The sequence below is a fragment of the Halyomorpha halys genome, unplaced genomic scaffold (genome assembly GCF_000696795.3).
Source record: "Halyomorpha halys isolate HHAL.00 unplaced genomic scaffold, Hhal_1.1 Scaffold954.1, whole genome shotgun sequence".
Taxonomy (NCBI): Eukaryota; Metazoa; Arthropoda; class Insecta; order Hemiptera; family Pentatomidae; genus Halyomorpha; species Halyomorpha halys.
In genome coordinates, this window is record NW_027110506.1 from 258,412 (window position 1) to 274,435 (window position 16,024).

General features: G+C 27.6%; 1 protein-coding gene across 2 annotated transcripts in view; it reads left to right on the top strand.

The window, feature by feature from the left end:
• Positions 1-16,024, top strand: part of LOC106687391 (protein bric-a-brac 2) — a 126,572-nt gene continuing 110,548 nt past the window's right edge. For both annotated transcript variants that reach the window (XM_014431256.3, XM_014431257.3), the window contains exon 1: positions 1-215. The gene's annotated coding sequence lies outside the window, so the exon portion shown is untranslated. The remainder of the gene's footprint in view (positions 216-16,024) is intronic.

The window sequence follows — 16,024 nt, forward strand, 5'->3', positions numbered from 1 at the left end:
GGGAAGGTGGAGGCCGCCGCAGTAGTACCCTCGTCTCCCGCTCGCGCCACTACGTTCCCGCCGTTTGTTTGTAAACAGTTGCTCACATGTCCGTCGCGTAGTCTCACGTGTTTTGTGACTTCTTTATTAATTTAGTAACTTTTCTAGTACATTAGTGACTCTAGTGACCCGTGTTTATTCAAGTCGCCGTACTGTCTCTCCAACGCTATTACCAGGTAATTATCGTATTCAAATTATTCATGTCTTCAAATATTTATGTAAAAAAATATTAAAATTTTATTAATATGTCATACACATATTTATTATGTATTAATAATATTATTTCAACCTTTCTTTGATAAATATATTTTATCATTAATATAAAAATATAAATGAAATATTTATATTATACATGTATTTATTTGGTGATAGCAATATTATTTCAACCTTTCTTTGATAATATATTTAAATTTTATGTTAACATTTTTATGTAATCATGATATCGTTTACTTCGTATTTTTTGTATTTTATCTTGTTTATGGAATTATTTCTTTCTTCTTTTTTGAAAAAAAGTTTTTTATTATAATTTATTGAGCAATTTTAGTTCTTTAGCTTTCTTCATTATTTTATTTCCGTCGTTTTGGTGATTTATTCTTCTGAAATTCCAATGTCAATTTTAAGCCTGTCATTTTTTTTTATGTTAACATTTTTTTTTTTTGTCATAATTTAAAATTTCTTCCCAAGTTTTTAGGCTATTGGCTGATAACTAGTAATATTATGTTAGCTAAATACAGAGAAGAATAACCCCCTAAACATCTACGATGAAGAAATAATATAATAAAGAAAGTTAAAGAATTAAAAAATGCTCAATGATTCAACATAATTAATTATTTATATTTTAAATAATCACATGACTTAATTTTTTTAATTAATTATGAATTAAGATTTGGTGAATGTAATTTATATTATAAACACAATGGATTATCAATCGAAACAGTCTTGGATATTCCAATTTTTTTTGAAAATATATTTATATACTTTTATTACAAAATTATTAATCATATTTTGCTCTTTAGTTTAATTTTTGAAATTAAAAAAAAAATTAGTTTTTCTTGTTGAATATTTTAGTGGAAACCTTTAACACCTTGTATTTGAATTTTAATTAAAACACGTTTGTAACTTTATCTTAGGAAATTATTTTACTTACAAAGTTTGTTATATCATTTTTATATTTTAAATATATCTCATTACTTAACTTTTTATTGAATGCCAATATAAAAAAAAAAAAATTGTCTTAGATATTTATTTATTTGGTTAATATACTTATTTAATTATTATTGTAAAATCTTGTGATTATATTATTCTCTTTATTTTAATTTATAAATTAAAAATATTATCATAGTTCTTTATTGTTGAATATTTATACATTTTCTGTTCAAAGTAATGCTTTATTTCAACCTTTTAATCAAATTTTAATTATAACGCTCTGTCATCGTATTTACAGATTTATGTTATGAATAACTAAATAATTTTAGTTCTTATGTATAGATTTAATTTTACTTATGATATTATTTATTTCATTTTTTAATTTTAAATGTATCTGATTGTTTAAATATTTTTGAAGTGTTTGGTCCTTAACATAAAAAAAAATTATCATTTTTTCCAAATAGTACTAACTAAAATCATAAAATAAGCTTAATCATAAAATCATATTTAAACTTTTTTGGTCAATATGCTTATTCATTTTTATTGGAAAATACCTGCTATCATATTTTTCTCGTTATTTTAATTTGTAAAATTTAAATTTTATTAATTATTTAAATATTTTATATTTGAGGCTTGTATTCAAGTCTATTTTTAATTTATTTTGTTATTTTAATAATTATTTTGATACTAGCTCTCACGAGTTAAACTCTACAGTGATTTAAGTGTTTTTGAATGAAATTATTTTATCTTATAATAATCTAGCAGCCAAACTAGTAGTTACAAAAAAAAAATATTAAAGTAAAAAGTAAAAATATAAAAAAAAAATATTTGAAAATGGACTTAGCTGGTTTTGGAATAAAACCCCTCATTGCTTTATAGCTTTCTTTGATAAATATTTTTAAATTTCAAATAAAAAAACCTATAATAGTCCTTATTGATGTAATAATTACTTCGGTTTGTCTTATCTTTTGGATTTTATTTTATTTATTTAATAATTTATTCGTGAGATTTTGATAATTGTTATTTAGAAAAAAATAATCAAAATCTTCATTTCACTACCTTGTAATATTATCATTATGACATATTCTTAACTATTTATAATTTTTTTTATTACTATATTTATTTAATTTTTATCAAAATATATTGTTACATTAATCAATTTACTTTAATTCATAAACATTTTTTTCCCCATTATTCATCGTAATTTTAAGTTTATGTCATTTTAATATTTTTAAAATTGTGGATATTATTTATATCTTTATTTGAGATATTGTTATTTTAGCAATTTAAAATTTAATCTCTTGTTTAAATGTTTCCAGTTTCTTCGTAGTTTTGAATATAGGCCAATTTATTTAATTTTCCGATTTTTATTTGTTTCTTATTATGATAATTTTGAAATTTTATTTAAAAGATAATTTTTATCATTTGAAGCTTTAAATGTCCATTATCATTATTGAAGCAATATCCTGCAATGAGTGATATTTTTATTAATTTTTTTATATCTTCTTTTTTTGTTAGATTTCATTGATTAAGTCATAAAATCTTCAAGATAATGTCGCAATATTATTTGAGGCCCTAATTAATGTAGATAATCTAAGTAATTAAATGAAATGTACTTTTTTCAAAGTTTATGGTTTTTATTTTTATAATTATAACCTAATTATTATTTTTTTAAATTATTTATAGAATGACCAAAGTCGTGTAATGCCATTGGAATTACTTAGTACACTTTTTATTTGTTATCATTTTTATAATTTTTGTAGGTATTATCTCTGTATGTTTAAGATTTTGTTCGTTCCAATAAAAAAAGTCAATAATTATTTATACGAATCCAACCCGTTTTAATATTAGAATAAAACATGCGTGAATATTTCAAAATTCCATTGATTAATCGATTAAACTTTTCATTAGATTAATTATCTGAGAATAACTTATTATTATACTTCAGGACATAGTATTAAGACCAATAGGTGTTTTAGGGCTTAGTAGAGAGCGGATCCCTAAAATGTTCAACACTGAACCTAAGGGTAAACGTCCTAGGGTTTAGACCAAAGCGTAGCTTGGAAGATAAGTAGGTTTGGATTTGGACGGGCGTCATTAGGTAGATATGTATAGGATGTGGTTGGTAGTGTCTTCATCGAACCTTTGGGTTCGGTAAGCCTTTATTATTATATCCATAGGAAGAAATAAATAATTAAATCTATCATTATTATTTGCATATTATTATATAATTTTTATATATATATATATATATATATATATATATATATTAACCAATGCTAATTATCATTAATATTTCAACCTTTCTTCAGGTAATATTATTTTAATGTATCATATCTCCTAAGAATATTTGATTTCATTTATTTTTTACATTTCATTCATCCATAAAGATTATTAATAGTATATCATTACGAACTGTTTATGCTCAGCTAGTCATTCCAGGCTTAAATGATTACAGATTTTTACAATAAATTAAAGGAAATTTTAATTAAAAAATATACAGATTTTATATTAATCATTAATTTATTTATTTCAATATCTAATATTCTTTGAAAATATTCATTGTCTAAATTATAAAACTTCTAACCTTGTCCGTTATTACTTAAAAGTCAATATTTCAATTAATATATTTTTATCAATCTAATCAACTAAGGATGGTTTAGTTTCTATCTTTTGGATTTTATTTTATTTTTAGATTGCTTTGATAATATTAGAACTTTAAATACATCTTACTATTTACATTTTTTTCTTATAGTTTTTAGTATTTGTTTATTATAAAAAAAATAATAATTTGTTCCCTGTGGTAATATAATTATTACCATAAAGTTTGTTTTTCGAATTTAAAAAGTTTTTAAGATTTTTTTTTTTTTTTTATATAATATCTGATATTTTAATTATTTTATATTTGAAGAAGTGGTTGTATGGTTCACTTCAACATCTTTTCCAGGAAAATCATAATTATATTCGATAAATAAATGTATATGAGCACGCTGAAATTATGGTATATAATAAGTTAATATATAAGTTAATTGTATATAATAAATTACAATAACAATGGTATATAAGTTAACTGAGTGATTCATGAAGGGCGTAGCTTCTAGAATAATTTGTTTGGAAGGGCTAAAATCTTGAATTTCCCAACCATTTAGATTTCCCAACTCTGTTAAAATTTCTTAATTTAATATTATGAAATATAGTTGTAGGCCTACCTTCTACGCCATAACCCCTGATGAAGACTGAAACTCAGGTCGAAACGTAGGCATAAAATAAATAAATATGGTTTTGTTTATTTATGTTGTTCTTTGCTGACCGCACCCCCCGACAAACTTCTCCAATCATTATATTATGAAATGTTTTAATTTTCCCTACTTTTTTGGATTTGAATTTTCCATGTACTTCATATCCATGGCAATTCATAAAACATGGCATCTAGAAAATCCATCACTCCGTTCCCTCATGGGTATTAGTTTTAAATTTTAATAATTCTTTGAGTAGAATTTTATACCACAATTTCCCCAGTTTGAAGTAAGTTCTCAAATGTTCTAACTTTTTGGATTTTAAAATTATTTGATCCTTACAATCTGAAATCCTACGTAAAATCCTTGATCCTCCTTATTACGTTACAAATAAACTCCACAAAGACCTTAGAATTTCATTCGTTGCAGATTTGGCCCAAAACAGATATGCGTCTTTTCATTCCAAATTCCTTGCCCATCCTTACCCATTAGTTCTTATTCTCTCATCCTTAACAATCTCGGATAATCCTCCGAGGCGTTTGAAAAGAAGATGGTCAGGGGATCTTTTAATTTAAATTAATGCTTGAAGCACCACCAATGGGTGGTTCCTTCCTAAGATTTTCAAGTGTATATAGAACATACAACATATTTCCTTATTGTTTTTATTATTTGTACAGTTGTAAATCACATTAAATAAATAAAAAAAAATATATTATATAAAATTTTATCCTCATAGATTCTATCTCCCTAACCTCTCCTACAGTGAGCTTAGACAGTGATATAAAGTATAATTTATTTTATATATTTCTGCAGAATATTATTAGAAACTCGAAAATTAGTCTCTAATTTCTGATGAAAGTTATTATTGTAAAAAATGATAAACAATTACGAAAATTTGGTTTTGAATTATGTAAATGACATCGATTGGTAAATTATTGATTCGGACTATTATACATCCTATCTATAAGGCATTGTTGTTATTGACGCAACGAGGGCTCCTTGTCGCTAATGAAAAAAATGATTTGTATAGAGTTTCTGATAATAGTAAAAAATAAATTATATGGTCTTATTTAGTTTATAATTTAAATTAGTTCTGTATTCTTTATTGTATGTATGCTGAAATTATTTTTATTGTTATTCTTAAAATCATTTATTAAGCTTTTTCTCTAATAATAAATTTTGAAATATTGATTCTGTATCAGAATTAGAAATAATATCGTCGCTTACCCTATGATATGTCTTGACTCCAAAAAAAAAAAAGTTGTGTAAAAAAATAATGCTTCATTCTAGAGACACTAAACAAAAAACTATATAGGTATCTTACAAAACAAAATTTTATGATTTTTTGAAGTATTAAAATACCATTGTTGATTTTTTCATTATTATGAGATTTCATTTCCATTATTTACCATAACAAAGAAAATTTGATTTTTTTTCGATGGGGAGGTGAATTCGGGGAATATCATCCCATTCTGTGTCTTAGAATTCTCAGTCCATATTTACATAAAGAATGTTCATTTGCTGGTATTATTATTTCTAGATATCTCATGTTCTCTTGAGTAATTAGACATAATAACACTAACTAGAAATATTGATGTAATTAATGATTCGTTTATTAATTTTAGACTTATTATTTCCATTAGTAGTAAATTAATTATTAGCACTGTAAGCTAAGCTGAAACCAAGGGTGCGTATTGTCACCAAATAATTTCTCGGGACAACCGTTATTTATAAAAACAATTCATCTTTTTCATAGTTCAGTTATACTATTCAATTTTCCTAAATAACAAGAAAAAATTGAACTATAGTCAAAACTGAATTTTAAAAAATTCGTTATGACAACACCTAAACGTTACGTGTTAATAGATTAACTTTTTTCCTTTTGTTCATTAACCTTTAAGATGATCGATCGTTTTATGTACACATTGGCAGCATATTATAGTTTGCTATAATTATACGTGAGATTTCCAAGAAAATTCGAATTGAAAAAATAATAAAATGTATCCGTTTACTTTTTGCATTTTATTTATTCGTTGATGAAGCAGTATTATTCAAAAACCTTGCATTCCCTGGTAAATATTTTGTTTTAGTGACCATGGCACACAATTACTTGATTTTCATTGATTACAACGTGAGAATATCCTCAAACATTTTTACGATAATTTTTATATATTGTTGGTTTTTTTTTTTTTTAGAAATAATTTTTTAAGTGTTTGATTTTTTCATGTCAAATAAATTTAGTCATGTTTCCATTTTTGTAATAATAATTTTTTTGTTTTGATTTCTTAATATACTTATTTTGAATTATTATAATGACTAATGCTTTGAAATTGATAAATAAACCTGTGGCACGACATACCATGTTGGAAATTGACCTACTAAACTAATTGTAGGTGTTAGTTGACATTACTGAGTTGCAAGATGAGCAATTATTTTTCTTAATTATCACTTGTTTAACTTACTAGAAAAAAGAAGTACATAGTAAATGGTTAAAAAAAAAAAATGTTTTAGAAATATTATTTTTTGTTACATATTTTAGGATCCATAGGACCCAAAAAAAAAAACCAAAAAAACTTTGGCTTTATTGTTCCCTAACGGTAGACCTGAGTTGTAAAAAACTAAAATAAAATTTCTTGAACTATTGGTTTCCCAATGGTAATTCTTGGTTGAAAAAGTTGTTAGAAACATTGCTTTGTTTTTTAAACATTTATTTATTTTTAAATTATACATTTCATTTTACTGTTATATGCCAGAAGATTTGAAAAGCATTTGATCCTCATGTTTAAATTTTTTAATGAATTTAAATTGTTATATTATAGTTTATTATAAGTTATATTTTTATTGTACTTGAGTTCTACACGAATTTATTCTCTAAAAAAAAAAAAAAAACTGCTTGAACCATTTCTTTGAATGAAACTTATGATTTTTTTTTTTATCTCTAGTATATTTTTGTTTTTATATGTAGCTTAAATTTCAATAATACAATCAATGTAAATTGTAATAAAATCGTAATTAAGTTTCAATTATTTATTGTCTGCGTTTAATTGACATTTTATTGTTCGTAAAACAAGAACAGGGAGTATCTATTTAAAAAAAATCATTTTAATGGCTTATTGAAGGAAAGTTTGAATGCTGCTTTTGTGGAATTTTTACTAAAATTTATTTCCAACTCGTTGACCCGTCGAATAGATTTGTGGGAACTAAAACGAAACGATACTCGATATTATAGCTTGATTTACCAAAAATAAAAGATATTTAAAGAAGTTTGAATGTTTATAATATTTAATAGTTTAGTGATACATCCCCTATAAAATTTATTATTATAAATTGTAATATATAAATATAGTCTACAATTTATAACATAGCTTCCCCACCATTGTTGAATATTATTATTAACTTGGAAATCTGAAGAAAAATGGTAAAATTTGAACCATACATTAAAAATTACTAACTTTTGCTTTATTACTTACTAGTTAGGGTCTTGAAATTATTCTGAAAATTATTAATCTTCTTCTAAATTATTATTATTTAATTTCCAATATGAAAAATTGTAATATATATTATATATACAAAACATATATAAAAAGAAAACAACGATTAACGATTGTCTATGACCATTTCAGGCTTATTTCTGATAATGGCGAAACATATGACTCAAAGGATAAGTTAAAGAGAAAAAAACATCCTCATTAAAGATAAAATTGTTTTTCCAATAACTTTCTAAAGTTTTATCTGAATTTTCTATAAATAAAAAAAAATGTTTACTTCGTGATTACTTTATTCCTCTCAGGTTAACAGAGAGATTAGAATAAAGAATAGATAAGGTCGAGAAACATAATTTAAATATAGTCAATAATTAGCTGAAGAAGGATAGATAATTATTTTAATTTAAACGATCATGTGGGTTGAACTAATAGAAGATACAAAAGTATGATTTTTGATTTATGTTTTATGGTGCAATTTATTTGGATTATTTATGAAAGGTTTCAAATACTCTTGAGTTAAGACTTTCAAAGTTCATTAAAAATGAAATTTTCCATTAAAATTATTAAACGTAATTCGATCTACAAATGAAGGCATGAGTTGATGATGGTGCTAATTGACGTTTCAAAAAGACTAGGGATATTTGCTTGGAAGAATATTTTAAATAATCCTTTCTATACAGCATTTATTTTTTTAAAATTGTAAATCGTGGTAGTTTTCATAAATTAAGAACTGAGTGTTCCAGTTTAAAATAATAATAACATTTTATTTATTCTGGGACGAGTCCCTTTAGAATAATACAGAGAAATCAATAGGTGAGTGCTGAGGAGCCTCAGAGATACTTAAACAAAAAATACAAAGAAATATAAACAGTCATTATAAAAAATAATTATAGGTTATTTTCTCACTTTTATCAGTTGAACAATAAAAAAAAAATGAATAAATAAAAAGAGAAAAGGGAACGATGTAAAAATAATTAAGAATGATATAATAGTTATCTTACATATTTACACTTTTCTGGGGTTTGAATGGATAAGAAATGATTGAACAGGCGGGATTTAAAGGTAGGGAGGGTATTGGAGCGACGAATGTCGGATGGGAAGGAGTTCCATAAGGATGAGGCTCGGATAATGAAAGATCTATCGAAAGCAGCGGTCCAGTGGGCCCTTGTGTATAAATCTGAAGATCGGGAACGAATAGAGGATTTGAATTGAAGGAGCTCGGAGATTTTTGAAGGACGGCGGGATTGGATGACTTGGAAGATGAAGGAAGCCAGGAAATACTTACGACGGTAGAAAGGATAAAGCCACTTCAAATCTGCATAAAAACGGGAAACAGAGGCGTCCCTTGGGATCCCGAAGAAGAATCGTACACAGTAATTTATCAAACGTTTGATAAGTATTAATATCCATTAAATTCAATTTCCCCCCAACTTATTGAATTATTTCTCTGCTATAAGGCAATAACCATCATAGACTATTGTGGTTGATATGACCTCATGGTTGGAAGCCCTCAATATATCTATAACTCTTAATCCATTTATATTTTCAATTACTTTCTTATAATTAATATTACTTCAATTATTACAGTTTCAGATACTTAAAGTTTCTACTTATTCCAATGCATTTATCTTATATCTTTATCCTTTCATGAAATATCTTCTGCATCTTAGCTTAATAATATGTAATCATCAACAGAACCTAAAAGATAAAATTAATTAAGTAATTTATAAGGGTTATCCGGGAAAACTCCACTTCATGTAAAATCTTACTTCATGTAATTTTTTTTTTTAAATCGTATCTTCATCCTTAAGTATTTTGCTATTATATTTTTTCTAAATGCTTTTTTAGCATCATGAATGTTATCAGAACTAAGTGATACCAGGATTCCTCGTTCTCTCATTTTCCAGAGGCAGCTGCATGGGGGATCAATGACAAATGGAGTTCTTGCTGGAAACGTTCCAGACTCATAGGTTTTTTGGAAATAATTATAATTTTAGAGTCTACATAGTACGACATGTGATATTTTTGACAGAATTGTTTGTGTAATTACGTGGATAAAGAATGACATACTCTAACTCATTTTTGACCTGTTGATTTTTTGCTCGAAATCACCATATTATTCTAATATCATTCAATTACTGTTAACAATGAGGCCTTTTCAGATGTGGCATGAATAAACGTTGTTTAAACGTTAGAGACTAATAAAATTATTACTCCTATCTGATCAGTTTTTCTTTTTAAGAAATTAAATATTTACAAGTTAAATAAAAAATTAAAGAATTTTCTTATCTATATGATGAATTAACTCAAGCTGGAAGATTTTGTAGAAACATTATTGGTAGTGTGAGTGGTAAAATGTCCTTGCGGTTGTGACGATTGAGCTGGATCCCAATGAGTCATTTATTTCTCGTAATATATCGGTCTCTCGTAGTTGATAACTTCCAGGAATCTGATAGCAACGCAAATATCAACGAAAAATCTTACTTTTTTAGTGATAAAACTGGAGGATATTTTAACAGGAAAGTTTAAATTTAGTATTGTCTAATAAGAAAAATAAGCAACTTCATTACTAAGGTACATGTTTTCCTCAAATTTTTGTCTGTATTGAGATATGCAAAAAAAATATACTTTGTGGGAGTTTTGGTATAGAACACTCCTAAACTTATCTAATATCAAAAAGAAAATATTGATTTATACAAGAATTCTTAGTAAGGAAACTTTATTCTGAACTTGCAAAAAAAAAATTATATATTTTATTTGAAGAATGGAATATGGTCCGGGTGCGGTAAAAAAAAAACTCAAATAGTAGATAATTATACTATTTCATTGAGCCAACGTTTCGCCCCACGTTGCAGGGCTTCGTCAGGGCTAAAAAAGATACAAACACTATAGTTACAAAAAGAAAAAAAAAGAAAAAACATAAGTGTAAAATAACAGTGGTATAAAATGAAAAGTAAGATATAATATGAAAAATAAAGGTTGTAAATAGTAAATGAAAAGGGGAATAGTAACAGATATATAAGAGAAGATTATAATTATGTAATAATATAGATATATAAGAGAAGATTGTATATTTTATTAAATGAACGTCTTTACAAATTGAGCTACAATTTTGCTAATCCTAGTATTGAAAGTCAATTTACTTGGGAGCATGATTACGTTGAGATGGCTGATGTATCAGTAATAGAAAAAACAGGGAGGAATTCTATCCCAAAAATTTACGTTTTGAACCACTATGCGACGTTCCAGAGATATTAGGTAACCAGTCTGGTTACCTGAGTTTGTTGGCCGAGAAGCAGGTAAACTTGAACGACAGGATTGTACGGTGTAGAACGCCTATTTTTGAGGGTAGGTACAAAATTTCTGTTTAAAGAATCGACTACGAGTGATTCAGATTTTTTCCCTTAGATTTTCAATAGAACTTTTAGGTATAATGGTTCATCATAGGTCCTGAAGAAGATAGAAATCTTTGAGGTCATATAAAAACAAATTAGTTGTTATCGTTTCACGCACATTCTTGAAGATCATGATCATTCCAAGTATCGGAAGACGCTTGGTTCTTTCCCTTCTCAACAAAGTTGATTCCCTAAAACTTTAATTACCTTCTTCATTTATTAAATAAGAAATGGATCCATATTTTTAATTTTATAAATTAAGATGGCAGACTCATGCCATCATCGATGACACCGCCTTCAGCGGACCAGGCAACTTATCTTATAATGCCACTCTGGCAAACCAAGATCCATATTCGCCTGCATATATACATCCATTTCATGTTTGTATATATTTAATTTGTTTATATTTATTTTTCTAGGTCTGTTAATTTTATAATTAACAATTAATTTTATAATCGCAGTGGAGCGGCTCCACCCCGTTCTTTGTACTCCCAGGACAGCGGTTCCAGGGCCAATATTGTAACCCCTGCCTTCGGCGTACCCAGTCCAATCCCTTATAATGCCATGTGGCAAAGAAAGGGCACTAATGTAAATATGTAGATAGATGTATATTGTATTTGTTTAATAAATTAAATTAGGAGGTAGAAAAAGAAAATGTATACTGTCACCATCTCCTGACATCTGTATTCTCCGAGGAGCGTTCTCTACGGTCTCCCTTGTTCATGCACCTCACAGTACAAGAACTTGCAGAACTGCAGACTGTGAAGATCGCCCGTACAATTTGGGAAACACATTGAATACTTTGCTCCCTGCTTCAGACCTTGCAACAAGCCCCTCCCCATTAGCACGGTTGCAATAAGTAGCACTATCTACTTGTAAATAGATTTTAATTTTTAATCGATAACATTGGTGTGTCCCAGCATCATTTAATTTCACAAATCAATCAAGTTACTAACTACACAAAATTCTAGTCTCATGAAATGTTTTAAAATGAAACTCAGTTACAGGCAAAAAACACTACTTCTGAATCCAGTCTTTCTGGTATAATTCATATTTTATTCCAAATAGGAGCTTTAAAAAAACTAAAAAGATATTTTTTTTTCTTTGATTATAGATGGGTTAGTATTTTTTCTTGTTCCTTGATTTGAAAAATCCCACTATTTAAAATTTCATAAAAATTCTCTCAAATAATTCATCACCCCGTTAAAATGTGCCTCCCCTCGTCCCTCAAGTTTATTTTTGGCCCAACACCATGCACCTCCTTTTTGCGCACCGCTCTATGAAATTAAAGTGGTCGAAGGATTCTGTAAAAATGTTTAGGGAACTATTAAACATTAATATGGATTCATTTGGATTGAAGTTGGTTGACAAGGTCTCTTTGAAAAGTTCTTCATCCAACTTTTTGATAATATTAGCTTGACCTAATGACATTTGATCGATTGAAAGCCTTTATCGATTCTCAGTACGCAATTTAGCTTTGTTTTATTTATTAGGATCATTGTGAGTTGGCCAATGGGAACATGGTTTATATAAGATAATGTATACGAATTCCAGTATCGATTACGATACATTCTTAAGCTTGTTCCTCGATTTCTTTTCGAAAATTCCAAGTATTTGGACGGCTATTATTCTTGGACGCTGTGGTCTTTTGTTATTAACCGCATTTGAATGAATCTCAGACGAATTTTCCTGAACATTGAGGTCAAGTGAGAGCGTAGACCAAGAGAACCTGCCTCCATGGTTTTTTTCTTCTTTAAGCTTATAATTTATGACACCATATTAGAAAATTTTTAACAGCCTTTTTTATCTTACTCCAGGATTCACGTTGACACTACAGGCATCCTTTTCCTATCAGTTCAGTTTATTATAGCTTTTCTCATGAGCCTCATACTTTAATATTTTTATGCATTTATGAGTTTAGTATTTTTTTTTTTAACCCCCATAATTTATATTTATAATATTTACAAACTTATTACAATATATAGAGAGCGGGGTATCTCAGTGGGTAAGGCGCTGCGCTACTAACTTCTAGGACCCGAGTTGGAATCTGCCTGTGGCAGATAATTATTTATTCCAATCCGTGAGTCAACCCTGAGGGTTCGGTAGCCCTCGGGGTCCATCCAGGCTCTATTCAGTGAGGAACCTTAGGAGGAGAAAAATTTGATGGTTCAGTATGATGTTGAACAATTCACCTTCTTGCAAAACCGTTGTTCAAGAAACAGTACTGATCCCCTGGCCCTTTTATTAGTTGTAGCAGTACAGATTTGTTAAATCTGGTAAATATATTCATAGTTGTCTATATATTGTAATAAATTTGTTAATATATTATTAGGTTACTACCAAAACAAAAAAAAAAAGATTTATATATAGTTTGGTAATTTATTTCGTGGGTTATTTATTTTGTGGGTTAGTTTATGCTTTTTTCGCTTTAGGAAATTAATTCACCTGCTAATTATTAAATTAAATTAATTCATATTTTTTTTTTTATTCAATCACTATTACATTGGTATATCACCTTACCGTCCATCTTCAGGAGTCTATTTTTAAAAAATATATAGTAGCAAAGTTTTTTCTTATATTAAATTTTTGGATTATACCCATTTTTTCTATTTATATTCTTATACTAATGTATAAGTGATTAAATAAAAAAAAGTGTAGTGAGAAGGTTAATTAATTTCCTGAAGCGGTAAAAGCAGAATATTTAGCTTAATTTTTTGGGGGGTTGATATCGATTACAAAAATGCTTGTGATTCTATTGAACATCAGAAACCGTTTGATATTTTGCTTGAATAATGTTGTGTTTCGGATATAAATATGTTTGTTATATTATATTAAAGATCTATATTATATTTTGTCATAGATTATGATAAATATAATATACTAGCTATAAATGTACATTATAAATTCTTGTTTCATAGACATGATGAGTAAATTAAATTACTTTCTAAATTTATTCGGAAAAACAAAATAATTATTCACTAAAAATTTATATTTGCGAACCTCTAAATTAAGGTGATTTCCTTTTTCACTCAGCTTTCAATGGTATCGATTAATGTCAACACTTTTTTGACAAAAGTTTGCTCCAGCATTCTCTCCCAAATCCTATTCTTTTTGGACCTGTTCTACTTTCCAATATTCTCTTGTTTAATAAACGGAAAAATGTTTACTTATTTGAATGTTCTATTTATAATTAAGGATTAAATGAAATTATAAAAGTGAATACATGCTTGTTGATTTCTGTGTCCTTTCCTGTCCATTGTAATTTATAATGAATAAATTATTTTTACACATTCAGAATAATCCTTTTGTTTACTATTCAGTATGTTAATGAAAAGAACTTGAGATAAATGAAAAAACAAAAGATAAATAGACATTTAATTTCTTATAAGATTAGATGAAACTTAATTTATCAAATTATTTTCTATATTTATTTATTTTGTATTTAATGTATTCTAGATTTTATGAGGAAACATTCAGAATGTTTTAAGGTGTCTTTTAAAATAATATTAGTCATGTTTTTCATTACATTCTGATGAAAAAACCAACATGAAATTGAGAATAAATCAAGAGTAGAGCATTATTTTACATTTTAATTTTAAATTATGAAATCTATCGATGAATAACCTCATGAAATGACAGGATGGATTGGGTGACTACCACTGCCAAATTTAATCCCTGATTAGTATCTGGTAGATAAAGTGTGCCAGGAGTGGACACCAAATTTGTTTCAGCTTAATAGTTACCAAAAAATTAATTTTGAAATCCGGGAAAAAGTTAAATTTGTCTTCTTATAAATTTCTTCTTGAACTCCTCCACTCTCTATAAGTCCGTTAAGTCGAACCCTATTTTTAAAATAATTTTAGTGTAAAAAAAAAATCTTTGGGATATCAGATATTCTGATAGTAATAAAGGTTGAGAGGGATGAAAAAACACAACGATGTCTTGAATTGACCATCCCATGGAAGCTTTTAATGGTTACTCGAAGTCAACTTGTGGTATCCAACTTGGTTCAAAATGGTCAACTTGTGGGCACAGAAAATTCTTTTATGGTTTGTTTCTCTCTGGCGGGCTCATTCGGCATAATCCTGTAATCTTAAGTAACCAATTATCGTATACAGCACATTTCCTTACGTTGAAAATCTTTTTTTCTAATAGAAAAGAATAATATGATGTAATGATATATGAGAGGGAGGTTGGTAAGGATATCAAGCTCCATATCTTTAAAGCAATATATCTTCCAACACTATTATATGGCAGTGAAAGTTTGGTGACCCTAGACAAGCACATGAGCAGGATTACGGCAACTGATATGCAATTTTTACAAAGAATATTGGGCAAAACTAGGAGAGATAGGTTAAGGAACGAAAGAATAAGAGAAGAACTTCAGATTCAGTCAGTAAAATCAGTGATTGACCTCCGACAGCTCCGATGGTATGGGGAAGACGGAAGTCTGTAGAATGGGGAAAGACAGTGTGCCAAGAAAATGTACGATGGAGAGGCCTACTGGTAGGAGACCACGAGGCAGACCTAGAAGGAGCTTTATGGAACATCCAAGGACTAGGTCTGGAAATAGGAAAAACGCTGGCTCAGACGAACACGCTTGCCATGGATCGAGATGTGTGAACCAAGTGGTTAGAGGTTCCTCCACGATGAAAGCCACTTAAAGAGAATGAGAAGGAATAAGAAGAAGAAGATATTATTAAGAATTATTATAGTATATATA